This window comes from Rutidosis leptorrhynchoides, chromosome 10 (genome assembly GCF_046630445.1).
Source record: "Rutidosis leptorrhynchoides isolate AG116_Rl617_1_P2 chromosome 10, CSIRO_AGI_Rlap_v1, whole genome shotgun sequence".
In the NCBI taxonomy this organism is placed as follows: Eukaryota; Viridiplantae; Streptophyta; class Magnoliopsida; order Asterales; family Asteraceae; genus Rutidosis; species Rutidosis leptorrhynchoides.
The window spans coordinates 235,995,164-236,016,033 of NC_092342.1; positions in this window are offsets into that span (position 1 = coordinate 235,995,164).

The following is a 20,870-nucleotide window of genomic DNA, read 5'->3' on the forward strand; positions in this document are numbered from 1 at the left end:
CATCTAACGGAATAGTGAGATCTTCTTTAGCAAAACATTTCTTCAAATTCGAGACGTGGAAATTGTTATGTACAGCCGCGAGTTGTTGAGGTAACTCAAGTCGGTAAGCTACTGGTCCGACACGATCAATAATCTTGAATGGTCCAATATACCTTGGATTTAATTTCCCTCGTTTACCAAATCGAACAAAACCTTTCCAAGGTGCAACTTTAAGCATGACCATCTCTCCAATTTCAAATTCTATATCTTTTCTTTTAATGTCAGCGTAGCTCTTTTGTCGACTTTGGGCGGTTTTCAACCGTTGTTGAATTTGGATGATCTTCTCGGTAGTTTCTTGTATAATCTCCGGATCCGTAATCTGTCTATCCCCCACTTCACTCCAACAAATCGGAGACCTGCGCTTTCTACCATAAAGTGCTTCAAACGGTGCCATCTCAATGCTTGAATGGTAGCTGTTGTTGTAGGAAAATTCTGCTAACGGTAGATGTCGATCCCAACTGTTTCCGAAATCAATAACACATGCTCGTAGCATGTCTTCAAGCGTTTGTATCGTCCTTTCGCTCTGCCCATCAGTTTGTGGATGATAGGCAGTACTCATGTCTAGACGAGTTCCTAATGCTTGCTGTAATGTCTGCCAGAATCTTGAAATAAATCTGCCATCCCTATCAGAGATAATAGAGATTGGTATTCCATGTCTGGAGATGACTTCCTTCAAATACAGTCGTGCTAACTTCTCCATCTTGTCATCTTCTCTTATTGGTAAGAAGTGTGCTGATTTGGTGAGACGGTCAACTATTACCCAAATAGTATCAAAACCACTTGCAGTCCTTGGCAATTTAGTGATGAAATCCATGGTAATGTTTTCCCATTTCCATTCCGGGATTTCGGGTTGTTGAAGTAGACCTGATGGTTTTTGATGCTCAGCTTTGACCTTAGAACACGTCAAACATTCTCCTACGTATTTAGCAACATCGGCTTTCATACCCGGCCACCAAAAATGTTTCTTGAGATCCTTGTACATCTTCCCCGTTCCAGGATGTATTGAGTATCTGGTTTTATGAGCTTCTCTAAGTACCATTTCTCTCATATCTCCAAATTTTGGTACCGAAATCCTTTCAGCCCTATACCTGGTTCCGTCTTCCCGAATATTAAGATGCTTCTCCGATCCTTTGGGTATTTCATCCTTTAAATTTCCCTCTTTTAAAACTCCTTGTTGCGCCTCCTTTATTTGAATAGTAATGTTATTATGAATCATTATATTCATAGATTTTACTCGAATGGGTTCTCTGTCCTTCCTGCTCAAGGCATCGGCTACCACATTTGCCTTCCCCGGGTGGTAACGAATCTCAAAGTCGTAATCATTCAATAATTCAATCCACCTACGCTGCCTCATATTCAGTTGTTTCTGATTAAATATGTGTTGAAGACTTTTGTGGTCGGTATATATAATACTTTTGACCCCATATAAGTAGTGCCTCCAAGTCTTTAATGCAAAAACAACCGCGCCTAATTCCAAATCATGCGTCGTATAATTTTGTTCGTGAATCTTCAATTGTCTAGACGCATAAGCAATCACCTTCGTTCGTTGCATTAATACACAACCGAGACCTTGCTTTGATGCATCACAATAAATCACAAAATCATCATTCCCTTCAGGCAATGACAATATAGGTGCCGTAGTTAGCTTTTTCTTCAATAACTGAAACGCTTTCTCTTGTTCATCATTCCATTCAAATTTCTTCCCTTTATGCGTTAATGCAGTCAAGGGTTTTGCTATTCTGGAAAAGTCTTGGATGAACCTTCTGTAGTAACCAGCTAGTCCTAAAAACTGGCGTATGTGTTTCGGAGTTTTCGGGGTTTCCCACTTTTCAACAGTTTCTATCTTTGCCGGATCCACCTTAATACCTTCTTTGTTCACTATGTGACCGAGGAATTGAACTTCTTCCAACCAAAATGCACACTTTGAAAACTTAGCGTACAATTCTTCCTTCCTCAATACTTCTAACACCTTTCTCAAATGTTCACCGTGTTCTTGGTCATTCTTTGAGTAAATAAGTATGTCATCAATGAAAACAATGACAAACTTGTCAAGGTATGGTCCACACACTCGGTTCATAAGGTCCATGAACACAGCTGGTGCATTAGTTAAACCAAACGGCATGACCATAAACTCGTAATGACCGTAACGTGTTCTGAAAGCAGTCTTTGGAATATCATCTTCTTTCACCCGCATTTGATGATACCCGGAACGTAAGTCAATCTTTGAATAAACAGACGAGCCTTGTAGTTGATCAAATAAGTCATCGATTCTCGGTAGTCGGTAGCGGTTCTTGATGGTAAGTTTGTTCAACTCTCGGTAGTCGATACACAACCTGAATGTACCATCTTTCTTCTTGACAAACAAAACAGGAGCTCCCCACGGTGATGTGCTTGGTCGAATGAAACCACGCTCTAAAAGTTCTTGTAATTGGCTTTGTAGTTCTTTCATCTCGCTAGGTGTGAGTCTGTAAGGAGCACGAGCTATTGGTGCAGCTCCTGGTACAAGATCTATTTGAAATTCAACGGATCGATGTGGGGGTAATCCCGGTAATTCTTTCGGAAATACATCAGGAAATTCTTTTGCGACGGGAACATCATTGATGCTCTTTTCTTCAGTTTGTACTTTCTCGACGTGTGCTAGAACAGCATAGCAACCTTTTCTTATTAGTTTTTGTGCCTTCAAATTACTAATAAGATGTAGCTTCGTGTTGCCCTTTTCTCCGTACACCATTAAGGGTTTTCCTTTTTCTCGTATAATGCGAATTGCATTTTTGTAACAAACGATCTCCGCTTTCACTTCTTTCAACCAGTCCATACCGATTATCACATCAAAACTCCCTAACTCTACTGGTATCAAATCAATCTTAAATGTTTCGCTAACCAGTTTAATTTCTCGATTCCGACATATATTATCTGCTGAAATTAATTTACCATTTGCTAATTCGAGTAAAAATTTACTATCCAAAGGCGTCAATGGACAACTTAATTTAGCACAAAAATCTCTACTCATATAGCTTCTATCCGCACCGGGAAATCAAATAAAACGTAAGCAGATTTATTGTCAATAAGAAACGTACCCGTAACAAGCTCCGGGTCTTCCTGTGCCTCTGCCGCATTAATATTGAAAACTCTTCCACGGCCTTGTCCATTCGTGTTCTCCTGGTTCGGGTAATTTCTAATAATGTGGCCCGGTTTTCCACATTTATAACAAACTACATTGGCATAACTTGCTCCGACACTACTTGCTCCGCCATTACTCGTTCCGACACCATTTGTTCCTTTCGTTCTATTAACCCCTGGTCCATAGACCTCACACTTCGCCGCGCTATGACCATTTCTTTTACACTTGTTGCAAAATTTGGTGCAGAACCCCGAGTGATACTTTTCACACCTTTGGCATAGCTGCTTCTGATTGTTGTTGTTGTTGCGGTTATTATTGTTGTTGGGATGATTGTTGTAGTTGATGTTGTTGTTGTTGTTGTTGGGCCGTTTGTTGTAGTTGCGATTGATGTTGCGATTGTTGGGATAATTATTGCGATTATTGTTGTAATTGCTGTTGTTGTTGTATTGGTGATTCTTATCACCGTTTTCCTCCCACTTTCTTTTGACTTGCTTCACATTTGCCTCTTCAGCAGTCTGTTCTTTAATTCTTTCTTCAATCTGGTTCACTAGTTTGTGAGCCATTCTACATGCCTGTTGTATGGAGGCGGGCTCATGTGAACTTATATCTTCTTGGATTCTTTCCGGTAATCCTTTTACAAACGCGTCGATCTTCTCTTCCTCATCTTCGAATGCTCCCGGACACAATAGGCACAATTCTGTGAATCATCTTTCGTACGTGGTAATATCAAATCCTTGGGTTCGTAACCCTCTAAGTTCTGTCTTGAGCTTATTGACCTCGGTTCTGGGACGGTACTTCTCGTTCATCAAGTGCTTGAATGCTGACCACGGTAGTGCGTACGCATCGTCTTGTCCCACTTGCTCTAGATAGGTATTCCACCATGTTAACGCAGAACCTGTGAAGGTATGCGTAGCGTACTTTACTTTGTCCTCTTCAGTACACTTACTTATGGCAAACACCGATTCGACCTTCTCGGTCCACCGTTTCAATCCGATCGGTCCTTCGGTTCCATCAAATTCCAAAGGTTTGCAGGCAGTGAATTCTTTGTAGGTGCATCCTACACGATTTCCTGTACTGCTAGATCCAAGGTTATTGTTGGTATGTAGCGCAGCCTGTACTGCGGCTATGTTTGAAGCTAGAAAAGTACGGAATTCCTCTTCATTCATATTCACGGTGTGTCGAGTAGTCGGTGCCATTTCCTTCAAAATAGTTAAATGGAACAAGTTAATCATACAGAATATTAAGAGTAGTTAATAGTATTTCGTAGCATAATATGAACTCATTTATAAAAGCTTTTTCTTCATATTAGCGTTTTATAAGTTTAAATTCGGGTAGTACCTACCCGTTAAGTTCATACTTAGTAGCTAATATACAATTCAACTACTACAATTCTATATGAAAAATTGATTATAATAATATTTCGCGTTCAAACTTTTATACAATATTTTACAAACTTACAATACCGCTTATTTTACATAAAGCATGAAATATAGCACACAATAACTTTGATACAAGATAGTTGTGAAGATAATTCTAGCTAGTACACAAGTCGTTCAGCAAAGGCAATAAAGACACGTAATTCATACGTCCAGAAACAAGTCATGCATTCTGGTTTTACTAGGACTACTTCCCATCCTTGGTCTTGTGCAACATAACCGTTATGGCCGTTGATAAGACAGCGTGTTGTAACATCGTCAAAGGGACGAGGGTTACGTAATGTCCAACAGTCCCGTAACAATCTAAAAACCTCATTTCTTACCCCAATTACCGACTCCGTCACTTGTGGAAACGTTTTGTTTAATAGTTGTAGCCCGATGTTCTTGTTCTCACTTTGGTGAGAAGCGAACATTACTAATCCGTAAGCATAACATGCTTCTTTATGTTGCATGTTAGCCGCTTTTTCTAAATCACGAAGTCCAATATTCGGATATATTGAGTCAAAATAATTTCTTAACCCGTTGCGTAAAATAGCATTTGGGTTCCCCGCAATATATGCGTCAAAGTAAACACATCGTAACTTATGGGTTTCCCAATGTGATATCCCCCATCTTTCAAACGAAAGTCTCTTATAAACCAAGACATTCTTGGAACGTTCTTTGAATGTCTTACAAACTGATCTCGCCTTAAATAGTTGTGCCGAGGAATTCTGACCGACTCTAGACAAGATTTCATCAATCATGTCTCCGGGTAGGTCTCTTAAAATATTGGGTTGTCTATCCATTTTGCGTTTTTATACTGTAAAATAGACAAGAGTTAGATTCATAAAAAAAAATACTTATTAATATAAGCAATTTTTACATATATCATAAAGCATAAGCACACTATATTACATATATTACACCACATGAATACAACTATCTTATTCCGACTCGCTTGTTTCTTCTTCTTCGGTTTTGGTTCATTTTGCCAAGTTTCTAGGGATATATGATTTTCCCCTAATACGAGCCGTCGTTGTCCACATTGGTTTAGAAAAACCTGGTGGTTTAGAGGTTCCCGGGTCATTGTTACAAGTTAAGGACTTCGGGCGTTGACAATACATATAAAGTTCATCGGGGTTGGAATTAGATTTCTCTATTTTTATGCCCTTTCCCTTATTATTTTATTTTGCCTTTTTAAATTCAGTTGGGGTAATTTCTATAACATCATCGGAATTCTCGTCGGAATCCGATTCATCGGAGAATTGGTAATCCTCCCAATATTTTGCTTCCTTGGCGGAACACCATTGACCATAATTAACCTTGGTCGGTTGGTTGAGGATTTTCTTTTACTTAACCGTTTTATTATTTCCCCCACCGGTTCTATTTCTTCATCCGGTTCCGATTCTTCTTCCGGTTCCGATTCTTCTTCTGGTTCCGACTCTTCTTCCGGTTCCTCTTCGGGAACTTGTGAATCAGTCCACGAATCATACCAATTTACATTTGACTCTTCATTATTATTAGGTGAGTCAATGGGACTTGTTCTAGAGGTAGACATCTATCACATAATATCAAACGCGTTAAGAGATTAATATATCACATAATATTCACATGTTAAAAATATATAGTTTCCAACAAAATTTGTTAAGCAATCATTTTTCAAGTAAACACGGTCGAAGTCCAGACTCACTAATGCATCCTAACAAACTCGATAAGACACACTAATGAAAAATTCTGGTTCTCTAAGACCAACGCTCGGATACCAACTGAAATGTCCCGTTCTTATTGATTAAAAACGTTCCATATTAATTGATTTCGTTGCGAGGTTTTGACCTCTATATGAGACGTTTTTCAAAGACTGCATTCATTTTTAAAACAAACCATAACCTTTATTTCATAGATAAAGGTTTTAAAAAGCTTTACGTAGATTATCAAATAATGATAATCTAAAATATCCTGTTTACACACGACCATTACATAATGGTTTACAATACAAATATGTTACAACAAAATAAGTTTCTTGAATGCAGTTTTTACACAATATCATACAAGCATGGACTCCAAATCTTGTCCTTATTTAAGTATGCGACAGCGGAAGCTCTTAATAATCACCTGAGAATAAACATGCTTAAAACGTCAACAAAAATGTTGGTGAGTTATAGGTTTAACCTATATATATCAAATCATAATAATAGACCACAAGATTTCATATTTCAATACACATCCCATACATAGAGATAAAAATCATTCATATGGTGAACACCTGGTAACCGACATTAACAAGATGCATATATAAGAATATCCCCATCATTCCGGGACACCCTTCGGATATGATATAAATTTCGAAGTACTAAAGCATCCGGTACTTTGGATGGGGTTTGTTAGGCCCAATAGATCTATCTTTAGGATTCGCGTCAATTAGGGTGTCTGTTCCCTAATTCTTAGATTACCAGACTTAATAAAAAGGGGCATATTCGATTTCGATAATTCAACCATAGAATGTAGTTTCACGTACTTGTGTCTATTTTGTAAATCATTTATAAAACCTGCATGTATTCTCATCCCAAAAATATTAGATTTTAAAAGTGGGACTATAACTCACTTTCACAGATTTTTACTTCATCGGGAAGTAAGACTTGGCCACTGGTTGATTCACGAACCTATAACAATATATACATATATATCAAAGTATGTTCAAAATATATTTACAAAACTTTTAATATATTTTGATGTTTTAAGTTTATTAAGTCAGCTGTCCTCGTTAGTAACCTACAACTAGTTGTCCACAGTTAGATGTACAGAAATAAATCGACAAATATTATCTTGAATCAATCCACGACCCAGTGTATACGTATCTCAGTATTGATCACAACTCAAACTATATATATTTTGGAAACAACCTCAACCATGTATAGCTAACTCCAACATTCACATATAGAGTGTCTATGGTTGTTCCGAAATATATATAGATGTGTCGACATGATAGGTCGAAACATTGTATACGTGTCTATGGTATCTCAAGATTACATAATATACAATACAAGTTGATTAAGTTATGGTTGGAATAGATTTGTTACCAATTTTCACGTAGCTAAAATGAGAAAAATTATCCAATCTTGTTTTACCCATAACTTCTTCATTTTAAATCCGTTTTGAGTGAATCAAATTGCTATGGTTTCATATTGAACTCTATTTTATGAATCTAAACAGAAAAAGTATAGGTTTATAGTTGGAAAAATAAGTTACAAGTCGTTTTTGTAAAGGTAGTTATTTCAGTCGAAAGAACGACGTCTAGATGACCATTTTAGAAAACATACTTCCACTTTGAGTTTAATCATAATTTTTGGATATAGTTTCATGTTCATAATAAAAATCATTTTCTCAGAATAACAACTTTAAAATCAAAGTTTATCATAGTTTTTAATTAACTAACCCAAAACAGCCCGCGGTGTTACTACGACGGCGTAAATCCGGTTTTACGGTGTTTTTTGTGTTTCCAGGTTTTAAATCATTAAGTTAGCATATCATATAGATATAGAACATGTGTTTAGTTGATTTTAAAAGTCAAGTTAGAAGGATTAACTTTTGTTTGCGAACAAGTTTAGAATTAACTAAACTATGTTCTAGTGATTACAAGTTTAAACCTTCGAATAAGATAGCTTTATATGTATGAATCGAATGATGTTATGAACATCATTACTACCTTAAGTTCCTTGGATAAACCTACTGGAAAATAGAAAAATGGATCTAGCTTCAATGGATCCTTGGATGGCTCGAAGTTCTTGAAGCAGAATCATGACACGAAAACAAGTTCAAGTAAGATCATCACTTGAAATAAGATTGTTATAGTTATAGAAATTGAACCAAAGTTTGAATATGATTATTACCTTGTATTAGAATGATAACCTACTATAAGAAACAAAGATTTCTTGAGGTTGGATGATCACCTTACAAGATTGGAAGTGAGCTAGCAAACTTGAAAGTATTCTTGATTTTATGAAACTAGAACTTTTGGAATTTATGAAGAACACTTAGAACTTGAAGATAGAACTTGAGAGAGATCAATTAGATGAAGAAAATTGAAGAATGAAAGTGTTTGTAGGTGTTTTTGGTCGTTGGTGTATGGATTAGATATAAAGGATATGTAATTTTGTTTTCATGTAAATAAGTCATGAATGATTACTCATATTTTTGTAATTTTATGAGATATTTCATGCTAGTTGCCAAATGATGGTTCCCACATGTGGTAGGTGACTCACATGGGCTACTAAGAGCTGATAATTGGAGTGTATATACCAATAGTACATACATCTAAAAGCTGTGTATTGTACGAGTACGAATACGGGTGCATACGAGTAGAATTGTTGATGAAACTGAACGAGGATGTAATTGTAAGCATTTTTGTTAAGTAGAAGTATTTTGATAAGTGTATTGAAGTCTTTCAAAAGTGTATAAATACATATTAAAACACTACATGTATATACATTTTAACTGAGTCGTTAAGTCATCGTTAGTCGTTACATGTAAGTGTTGTTTTTAAACCTTTAGGTTAACGGTCTTGTTAAATGTTGTTAACCCAATGTTTATAATATCAAATGAGATTTTAAATTATTATATTATCATGATATTATCATGTATGAATATCTCTTAATATGATATATATACATTAAATGTCTTTACAACGATAATCGTTACATATATGTCTCGTTTAAAAATCATTAAGTTAGTAGTCTTGTTTTTACATATGTAGTTCATTGTTAATATACTTAATGATATGTTTACTTATCATAGTATCATGTTAACTATATATATATCCATATATATGTCATCATATAGTTTTTACAAGTTTTAACGTTCGTGAATCACCGGTCAACTTGGGTGGTCAATTGTCTATATGAAACATATTTCAATTAATCAAGTCTTAACAAGTTTGATTGCTTAACATGTTGGAAACATTTAATCATGTAAATATCAATCTCAATTAATATATATAAACATGGAAAAGTTCGGGTCACTACAATATATATTACAGGTATATGCATATAACATGCATTCAAGACTATCACCACTTACAAATTCCTTTTCTGTTTCCTTTCTTCTTACATGATAGAAATAAATATGCACAACACCCCTTTTCATTCATGAAAAACCCACCATCGCCTCACCCTCCTATTCTTTCCTTTCTATTTTATTTTACTGCTTCCTATGCCATCAGATTAACCACCACCACCTAAACCCATCTCTTGTTCTGTTTCTATTTTCCTCCATCATCATCAAACCACAAGACCCAGATCAATTTTCTGTTTACTGTTACGTTTCTGTTTCACTCTTCCGATCAACACAACCATGGAACAATCGTAATCAAACATCACAAACCACTCCTAATTCGATCTCCTTCTTGCTCTATAAAGATCAACAACACCAAACCACTAGTGTTTCTGTCCCCTGATTAAAGCAAAACCACCATACCATCATAAACTATTGATGTATCCAGTTATGGTTTGGTTCAACCCAAGTATCACAAAACCATCACCATATTCAAATCGTCACCCGCCATCATTATTTTATTCTACTACTGAAATGCCCCGTTCATATTAATTTTAAACGTTTCATATTAATTGGGTTCTTTGCGAGGTTTTGACCTCTATATGAGACTTTTTTTTCAAATCTTACATTCGTTTTTAAAAAAAACCACCATAACCTTTATTATTGAATAAAGGTCTTAATGACATAATTTAGATTGTCTATCAAAGAAAATTGATAATGCTAAAAACGAACATATATTTCATAGCATTATTCCTCAAGAAAGACAAGCTTTTAGCTGCAATTGTTCTATTTAAAAGTGATATTCGTTTAAATAATTAAAGGTGAAGACAAAAGACAGATTCGACGAATTAAAGATGCAAACGACCAAAAAGCTCAAAAGTACAAAATACAATCAAAGAGGTTCCAATTATTGATAAGAAACGTCTCGAAATTACAAGAGTACAAGATTCAAAACGCAAAGTACAAGATATTAAATTGTACGCAAGGACGTTCGAAAATCCGGAACCGGGACCAGAGTCAACTCTCAACGCTCGACGCAACGGACTAAAAATTACAAGTCAACTATGCACATAAATATAATATAATATTTAAATAATTCTTATAATTATTTATATATTATATAAATAATAAAAATCTGTCGGCAAGAAAGACTCCAAAATGAGTGAGCTGTATTTACAAACTCCGCGACTCGCGGAGTTTGAAGGCAAAAAGGGCCGCGAGTCGCGGAGTATCCCTGAACTCAATTCCCTATAAAGCCAACCGAATTCTGATCATTTTTCATAACATATATCCTATCTCTCTATCTTACAAACGTAATATATATATATATATATATATATATATATATATATATATATATATATATATATTATAATTATAATTTTAATTTTAATTTTAATTTTAATTCTAATAATAAGGGTATGTTAGCAAATATTGTAAGGGTGTAAGTCGAAATTCTGTCTGTGTAACGCTACGCTATTTTTAATCATTGTAAGTTATGTTCAACCTTTTTAATTTAATGTCTCGTAGCTAAGTTATTATTATGCTTATTTAAAACGAAGTAATCATGATGTTGGGCTAATTACTAAAATTGGGTAATTGGGCTTTGTACCATAATTGGGGTTTGGACAAAAGAACGACACTTGTGGAAATTAGACTATGGGCTATTAATGGGCTATTAATGGGCTTTATATTTGTTTAACTAAATGATAGTTTGTTAATGTTAATATAAAGATTTACAATTGGGCGTCCTTATAAATTACCATATACACTCGATCGGACACGATGGGCAGGGTATTTATATGTAGGAATAATCGTTCATTTAACCGGACACGGGAATGGATTAATAGCCACTAGAATAATTAAAACAGGGGTGAAATTATGTAAAAGGACACTTGGCATAATTAATAACAAAATATTAAAACCTTGGGTTACACTCAGTCGACATCCTGGTGTAATTATTAAACAAAGTATTAAAATCTTGTTATAGTTTAAGTCCCCAATTAGTTGGAATATTTAACTTCGGGTATAAGGATAATTTGACGAGGACACTCGCACTTTATATTTATGACTGATGGACTGTTATGGACAAAAACCAGACGGACATATTAAATAATCCAGGACAAAGGACAATTAACCCATGGGCATAAAACTAAAATCAACACGTCAAACATCATGATTACGGAAGTTTAAATAAGCATAATTCTTTTATTTAATATTTAATTTCCTTTATTTTATATTTAATTGCACTTCTAATTATCGCATTTTTATTGTTATTGTATTTAATTACACTTTTAATTATCGTACTTTTTTTAATCGCAAGTTTATTTTATCGCACTTTTATTATTCGCAATTTCATTATCGTTATTTACTTTACGCTTTAAATTAAGTCTTGTATTTATTTATTATTTTACATTTGGTTTTAACTGCGACTAAAGTTTTAAAATCGACAAACCGGTCATTAAACGGTAAAAAACCCCCTTTATAATAATAATATTACTTATATATATATTTGCATTTTTATAAAAGTAAACTAATATAGCGTTAAGCTTTGTTTAAAGATTTTCCCTGTGGAACGAACCGGACTTACTAAAAACTACACTACTGTACGATTAGGTACACTGCCTATAAGTGTTATAGCAAGGTTTAAGTATATCCATTCTATAAATAAATAAATATCTTGTGTAAAATTGTATCGTATTTAATAGTATTTTTCTGCTAAAAATTTAATAGTATTTTATATACACCTCGCGAAACATCAAGTATTTTTGGCGCCGCTGCCGGGGAACTCTTAAACGCCGGAAGCGCAACGCTAATATAAAAAAAAAAGATTTTTGGTTTACTTTTATTAAAATTCGTTTTTATAAAAATACGTTTTAAATATTCAAAAATATAAAAAAGAAAACAAAAAATATAAGTATTTTTAAGATTTTGTTAAATATTTAAGTTTTATAAAGTTTCTTTATTTTTATATAAGTTTTATTTAAGTATTTTGTTTTTATTTAAAACATAAAAAAAAACTGAAAAAAAAAATTAATATATATAAATCTATTTTTAAGATATTTTTAAATTTATAAAGTAGTTCTATTTTGATTTAAGTTTTTAAATATAAGTTTTTATTATATAAATATTTTGATATAAACAGAAATTATAAAACAGAAAAAAAAAAACGTCAAATTTAAAACTGTACCAGAGTTGAATTTTGGAACCCCGCGACTCGTGGGGTTTGCTGCTTGAAATACCGCAACTCGCGTAGCTACCCTGACACCGACAGAAACCCTAATCTGCATTAATTACGGGTAATTATTAATTATTATTATTATTAACCCTAAATAATTATTATTATTATAATTAGTTTTATTTTAAAGTTTCTTTTTATTTAATTTATATTTTAGTTAAATTAGTTTAATTAAATTGTAAAATTAATAGTTTTAATAAATAAATAATATAAAAATAATATTTTTATAAAAATTGTAATTTTTACAACTTTTTATATATTTTTATATTTTGTCCCTTTTTAATCGTTTTAGCGTAATATTTGTATTTTTCGCTCATATTTAGTTTTAAACTTAGTTTTTCCCATAGTTATTTTTACTTCTAGATTTTTAGGCTTTGCCGTAAAATCCCTTAAGTGTTTTTCTTTAGACTAAGATTTAGGTACTTTAGAATTTTGCGACGCCTTTTTAAGTTTTAGTTTCTTTTTAAGTTATTTTCATTTGGGATTTAGTTTTTCCTGTAAGCTTTAATATTTTTAGACACCTTTTACCTATGTATCAATTATCATTTCAATTAGTAATCTCAATTTGCGATTATAATTTTAAGTTAGTTGTAGTAATAAGGGTAGGTTAGTCAAGTTTTTTTTTTTTAAGTTTTATAAGTTTCTTTTATTTTTCCGTCACCTTTTATTTTTCAACCATTTTTCTTTTTCGACCTTTTTCGACGCGCTCTTTTTCTTTCTTATTTCTCGCTATTCTAGTTTTAGGACATAGATTTTTATTCTACTTCTTATCTAAATTTCTTAAAATTACAAAAATTTATTTTAAGTGGTTAAATTGATAGACATCCAAATTTTCTGGTTCGTAGTAATAGTTGGATTTGTATGTGGACCGGGTTATTGGAGCCAAACAGTCCTCAATTATATTGAGACCAAACGAATCCTGCCCCTCTGCTGCATCTTTTGGCTATTCGAAACGTGGGCAAAATCAGAAAAGTCTATTGATTGGATAACTTATTATAATTTTTCTTTCCTTTTTAAAAACTAATAGGATATTCAGTGAATGCACCGAGCAAGACGTTCACCACCTTTTGTACGTTCACCACCTGTAACTAGATCAAGACATTTAGCAAATATTACCGCCGTTGATTTTTCTTTAGAATCGTCATCCAGTCGACCAAGTACTCCAGTTCAAATTTCCGATAATCCATTTTTTGAACCCGACCTCACAATTGAGAATCCAGAGAATATTCAGGAACGATTCATAGATCCTGAACCATTTAATTTTCCTCCGGAACCACCAATCATTCAAACAGAGATTGTTGAGGAACGAACCATTAAATCAGAATCCTCTAGTGATTCCGATTCAACAAATTCAATTATGGAGAATCTGGAACCTTTAAGTATGGAAGACCGAATGAGAGCTAAACGCACTGGCCAAGGTCACGCAATTACTCATCCAGACATTAATGCGCCAGATTATGAAATCAAAGGACAAATTCTACACATGGTGACTAATAAATGCCAATTTAGTGGTGCGCCGAAGGAAGATCCAAATGAACATCTACGTACCTTTAATAGGATCTGCACACTATTTAAAATCCGAGAAGTGGAGGATAAACAGATATATCTCATGTTATTTCCCTGGACTTTAAAGGGAGAAGCCAAAGATTGGTTGGAATCGTTACCTGAAGGGGCGATTGATACATGGGACGTTTTAGTTGAAAAATTTCTTAAACAATTCTTTCCGGCATCTAAAGCCGTAAGACTTCAAGCAGAAATTGTTACGTTTACACAGAAGCCAAATGAAACTCTATATGAGGCATGGACAAGATTTGGAAAGTTGTTAAGAGGATGTCCGCAACATGGTTTATACACCTGTCAAATAGTACAAATATTCTACCAAGGATGCGACATCACTACAAGGAAAGACATAGATATAGCAGCTGGTGGTTCTATTATGAAGAAAACCGAAACTGATGCTTACAAAATTATTGATAACACTGCTTCCCACTCACATGAGTGGCACCAAGAAAAAGATATCGTTAGATCATCTAAAGCAGCTAGAGCCGATTCTAGCCATGACTTAGATTCCATTTCCGCAAAGATAGATGCTATTGAGAGACGAATGGAAAAGATGACTAAAGATATTCACTCAATATGAATTAGCTGTGAGCAGTGTGGAGGACCACATTTGACAAAAGATTGTCTCAGTATTGAATTAACAATAGAACAAAGAGAGAATATTTCATACATAAACCAAAGGCCTGGAAATAATTATCAGAATAATTATCAACCGCCAAGACCGATTTACAATCAAAACCAGAATTATAACCGAAATATTCCATACAACAACCAACAAGGTCCTAGCAATCAACAAGTATCCAATAATACTTACAATCAGCAAAGACCTAATTTTCAAAACAAACCACCACAACAAATCGATGATAAAAAGCCGAATTTAGAAGATATGATGACGAAGATAGTTGAAACTCAAACGCAGTTTTTCACATCTCAAAAACAAACTAATGAACAAAATGCTCAAGCATTTAGAAATCAACAAGCTTCTATTCAAAATCTGGAACAAGAAGTAAGTAACCTAGCAAGGTTAATAGGTGAAAGAAAACCGGGAAGTCTACCTAGTGATACAAATGCTAACTCCCGGAATGAAATAGCTAAAGCCATTACCACAAGAAGTGGTACAACACTTAAACCACCTGAAATACCTATAACTTCTGATGAAGATATTCCTACTCCACAAGAACCACAACCTGATCAAGATAAGGAAAAAGAACCGGTAGTTGAAAAGGTTAATGAAGATAACACAGTTAAGGCTAAACCTTATGTTAAACCATACCAACCACCACTTCCTTACCCGAGTAAAATGAAGAAAGAGAAACTTGAAGCCGAGCAATCCAAATTCTTGGATATGTTTAAACAGATAAATGTAAATCTTCCTTTCATTGATGTAATTCCAGGAATGCCTAGATATGCTAAATTCTTGAAAGATCTAATCTCAAATAGTAAGAAAATGGAAGAACTCTCGGCTGTTACCATGAATGCTAATTGTTCAGCAGTGCTGTTGAATAAGATACCAGAAAAATTATCTGATCCAGGAAGTTTCACAATTCCATGTTTTCTGGGTAGTCTTAGTTCAATAGAAGCATTGGCAGACTTAGGTGCTAGTATAAATCTAATGCCGTATTCACTATACGCTAAACTAGACCTTGGAGAATTGAAACCAACCAGAATAAGCATACAACTAGCCGATAGATCAATAAAATATCCTAGAGGGATAATGGAGAACATGCTAGTTAAAGTTGGTACTTTAGTATTTCCAGTAGATTTTGTTGTTCTGGACATGGAAGAAGATTCTCAAGTTCCTCTCATATTAGAAAGACCATTCTTAAACACAGCTAAAGCAATGATAGACGTGTTCGGTAAGAAATTGACCTTAAGTATAGAGGACGAGAGTGTTACCTTTTCAGTTGATAGAGCAATGCAACAACCATAATCTGCAGATGATACATGTTATTATATTCAAACTATAGATGCACATGCAGAATTGTTAGAAGAATTTCCAGAATTACAAGGAACAGGAGAATGTTCTTTAGGAGACGGTAATGAACCAATTGATGAAGCTGAAATGTTAGCTACACTTATAGCTAATGGATATGAACCAACAACAGAAGAAATTCAAATGCTAAAAGAAGAAGACAGATATCGATATAAATCATCGATAGAAGAACCACCGAAATTAGAGTTAAAGCCACTTCCAAACCATTTGGAATACGCTTATTTACATGGTGAATCTGAATTACCTGTAATAATATCGTCTTCTCTTACTGAAAATGAGAAATCACAACTCATTTCTGTGTTGAAAGCTCATAAACCAGCCATTGCATGGAAGATTCATGATATTAAAGGAATAAGTCCTTCGTATTGCACACATAAAATCCTTATGGAAGAAGGTCATAAAACGTATGTACAACGCCAACGAAGACTAAATCCTAATATGCAAGATGTAGTTAAGAAAGAGATTATTAAACTGCTAGATGCAGGTTTGATATATCCAATCTCTGATAGTCCATGGGTAAGCCCAGTTCAATGCGTACCTAAGAAGGGTGGCATGACTGTCATTACAAATGAGAAAAATGAGCTTATTCCTACTAGGACTGTAACAGGATGGCGTGTATGTATTGATTATAGAAAACTAAATGACGCCACCAGAAAAGATCACTTTCCATTACCTTTCATAGATCAAATGTTAGAAAGATTAGCCGGAAATAGTTACTATTGTTTTCTAGATGGATTTTCCAGATATTTTCAAATTCCAATAACATCCGAAGATCAAGAGAAAACCATATTCACGTGCCCTTATGGTACTTTTGCTTACAAACGCATGCCATTTGGACTTTGCAACGCCCCTGCAACCTTTCAAAGGTGCATGATGGCAATTTTTCACGACATGATAGAAGAATGCATGGAAGTTTTCATGGATGACTTTTCAGTCTTCGGTGATACATTTGAATAATGTCTAGTTAATCTGGAACGAATGCTTATTAGATGCGAACAATCAAATCTAGTACTTAATTGGGAGAAATGCCATTTCATGGTTAAAGAAGGCATCGTTCTTGGTCATAAAATTTTTCAAAAGAAGGAATTGAAGTGGATAGAGCTAAAGTAGATGTAATTGCTAAACTTCCACATCCCACCAATGTTAGAGGAGTTAGGAGTTTTCTAGGGCATGCCGGTTTTTACTGACGTTTCATAAAAGATTTTTCTAAAATTGCCACTCCTATGAATAAACTCCTAGAAAAGGATGCTCCATTCATCTTTTCAGATGAGTGTATCAAATCTTTAATATTCTTAAAGAGAAACTTACTAATGCGCCGATCATGATAACACCAAATTGGAATCTACCATTTGAACTAATGTGCGATGCAAGTGATTTTGCAATGGGAGCCGTTTTAGGACAAAGGATTGAAAAACGATTTCAACCTATATATTATGCTAGTAAGACGTTACAAGGAGCACAAACAAACTATACAACTACTGAAAAATAACTCCTTGCTATTGTCTTTGCTTTTGACAAATTTCGATCATATCTCGTTCTAGCAAAAACGGTGGTCTATACCGACCATTCTGCTCTTAGATACCTATTTTCGAAACAAGATGCTAAACCAAGATTAATCCGTTGGATCTTACTCTTACAAGAGTTTGATATTGAAATCCGAGATAAAAGAGGAGCAGAAAATCTCGCCGCAGATCATCTTTCTCGTCTTGAAAATCCCGAATTAGAAGTTCTAAATGAATCGGCCATACAAGACAACTTTCCTGATGAATATCTATTGAAGATAGATTATAAAGAAATTCCATGGTTTGTAGACTATGCAAACTACTTAGTTTGTGGATTCCTTGAAAAAGGATTATCGTACCAAAGACGAAAGAAATTCTTCAGTGATATAAAACACTATTTTTGAGAAGATCCACATTTGTTTAAAAGTTGTCCCGATGGAATAATACGCCGATGTGTATTTGGAGATGAAGCTAGTAAAATTTTAAACCATTGTCACACAGGACCAACAGGAGGGCATTATGAGCCTCAAATAACAGCAAGAAAAGTTTATGATGCTGGATTCTATTGGCCTACAATTTACAAAGACGCACACCTTCTTTGCAAATCCTGTGATGCTTGTCAAAGGGCCGGAAAAATAAGTCAACGTGATGAAATGCCACAAAATGTCATCCAAGTATGTGAAGTATTTGACATTTGGGGTATTGACTTTATGGGTCCATTTCCAAAATCTCATAATAATCTATATATACTCGTAGCCATTGATTATGTATCTAAATGGGCAGAAGCACAAGCTCTCCCAACTAACGATGCACGAGTTGTAGTCAACTTTTTAAAACGTCTTTTTGCAAGGTTTGGAACACCGAAAGCTTTAATAAGTGATCGGGGTACTCATTTTTGTAATAATCAACTTGAGAAAGTTCTTAAAAGATATGGGGTAACTCATAAAATCTCCACCGCATATCATCCACAAACAAGTGGACAAGTTGAAAATACCAACCGAGCTTTAAAACGTATTCTAGAGAAAACCGTAGGATCAAATCCGAAGGAATGGTCCATTAAATTGGAGGATGCACTCTGGGCTTTTAGAACAGCCTACAAAACTCCAATTGGAACCACACCTTTTAGACTTGTTTATGGAAAAGCATGTCATCTTCCAGTAGAAATTGAACACAAAGCATTTTGGGCTTTGAAGACATGTAATCTTGATTTACATGAAGCCGGACGTCTACGATTAAGTCAACTAAACGAATTAGAAGAATTAAGACATGAAGCATACGAAAATTCGTTAATCTATAAAGAAAGAACGAAGAAATGGCATGATAAAAGAATCAGAAGTTCAAAAGAATTTAAAGAAGAAGACAGAGTTCTTCTTTTCAATTCACGATTCAAGCTATTTCCTGAAAAATTGAAATCAAGATGGTCTGGACCATTCATAGTCAAAAGAGTTTTCCCATACGGAACGATAGAATTAATAAATTCAAATGGGATTGAATTTAAAGTTAATGGTCACAGAGTTAAACACTACATAGATAGTCCGATGGAAGTCGACAACGAAGTTAATCACAATTTCGACACCACAGCTAACTAAGTGTGGGGAGAATCAAGTCTTTAAAGGATAATATGTATTTCTATTAGAGTTAGATTGTCTGTTTTCGTGTAGTTCTCGAAAATGGAACCCGAATGGTCTTTCCCTAGCAGACCCTAAAGAACTAGTCTTCTCCCCCCATTCTGAATTTTTATTTTTTTAGGTTTTTACAAAATGAAGACTGCCTGTGAACTAAACCATGGTCTAATGCCACACGCTTTGATCACTAAACGTAATAATGACACACTACCGAGTGAAATAGTATCAGTAATCAGAGAAAGATTAGAAGTTAGAAAAGAATCCAGATGCGAAGATAATAAGTTACAATTTGGTAAAGGAAAATCAAAATCCGCAGCGAAAAGAAGAGCACGACACCTAGAAAGATGTCACAAATGCGGAAAATGGTCACATGGAGGTAAATGTTCAAATAATCAAACCTATTCAAATACCGAATTTGTTACTTTATGCAGAGACGGACCGTTCATATGTTTAGAAGAAAAGACACTGAATGCTCGAGGTTACGCCTATGTAGCCATGGAAAACCAATTAAACCGACTATCTTATGAATGGGATAGATCATATAACTAAGAAATCTATTTCACAGGTATGTTTGTACAGTCTTTTTTTTATTTTTATTTTTAACCTTTTGATAATAAACGCTAATTTTTTCGCTATAAAATATTAAATTGGTATTGAATAAAATTAGGTTTGGCGACCGAAATTATTGATATCATTCAAAAATTTATTACATCACTGCGAAATTTAACGTTTATTCTTAAGGTATAAATATCTTTAATCAATCAACCCAAAATATTTCAAAAATTCGTCATGAGTTAAATTAGGTCTTGGAACCGAAATTACTTTACCGAAAAGAGGGGCGCATATTTTTTATAATATTTGATTGATTAAAGTGGGATAAAAAGCCAAAAAGATTTTTATTTTTATTTTTACCATGTTTTTAAAATTAATATATAAATCTTAAATTAATATTGTAAACTTTGTAAAAACAATATATTTAAAATTGTAAATATTTAAAAAATTTATATAAGTTTGGTGTGAATTTATAATATGAATTTTTTTTAAATAAAGTTTGGTGTGAATTTTTAATTTTTAAAAATATGAATTTTTAATTTTATGCATTTCAAATTTTAAAGTTTGGTGTGAATTTTTAATATTAATTTTGAATTTTATATTTAAATTGTGTGAATTTAAAAACAAAAATTTACTTTATCTCATTAAGTTAAAAATATGATTTTTAAAATTCGTCGTAAGTTGAAGACTAGGCCTTTGAACCGAAATTGCTTTACCCAAGGGAGGGACGAGAACTTTTATTATCATTATTTTTAATCTTATTGAATTAAAGTATGCCA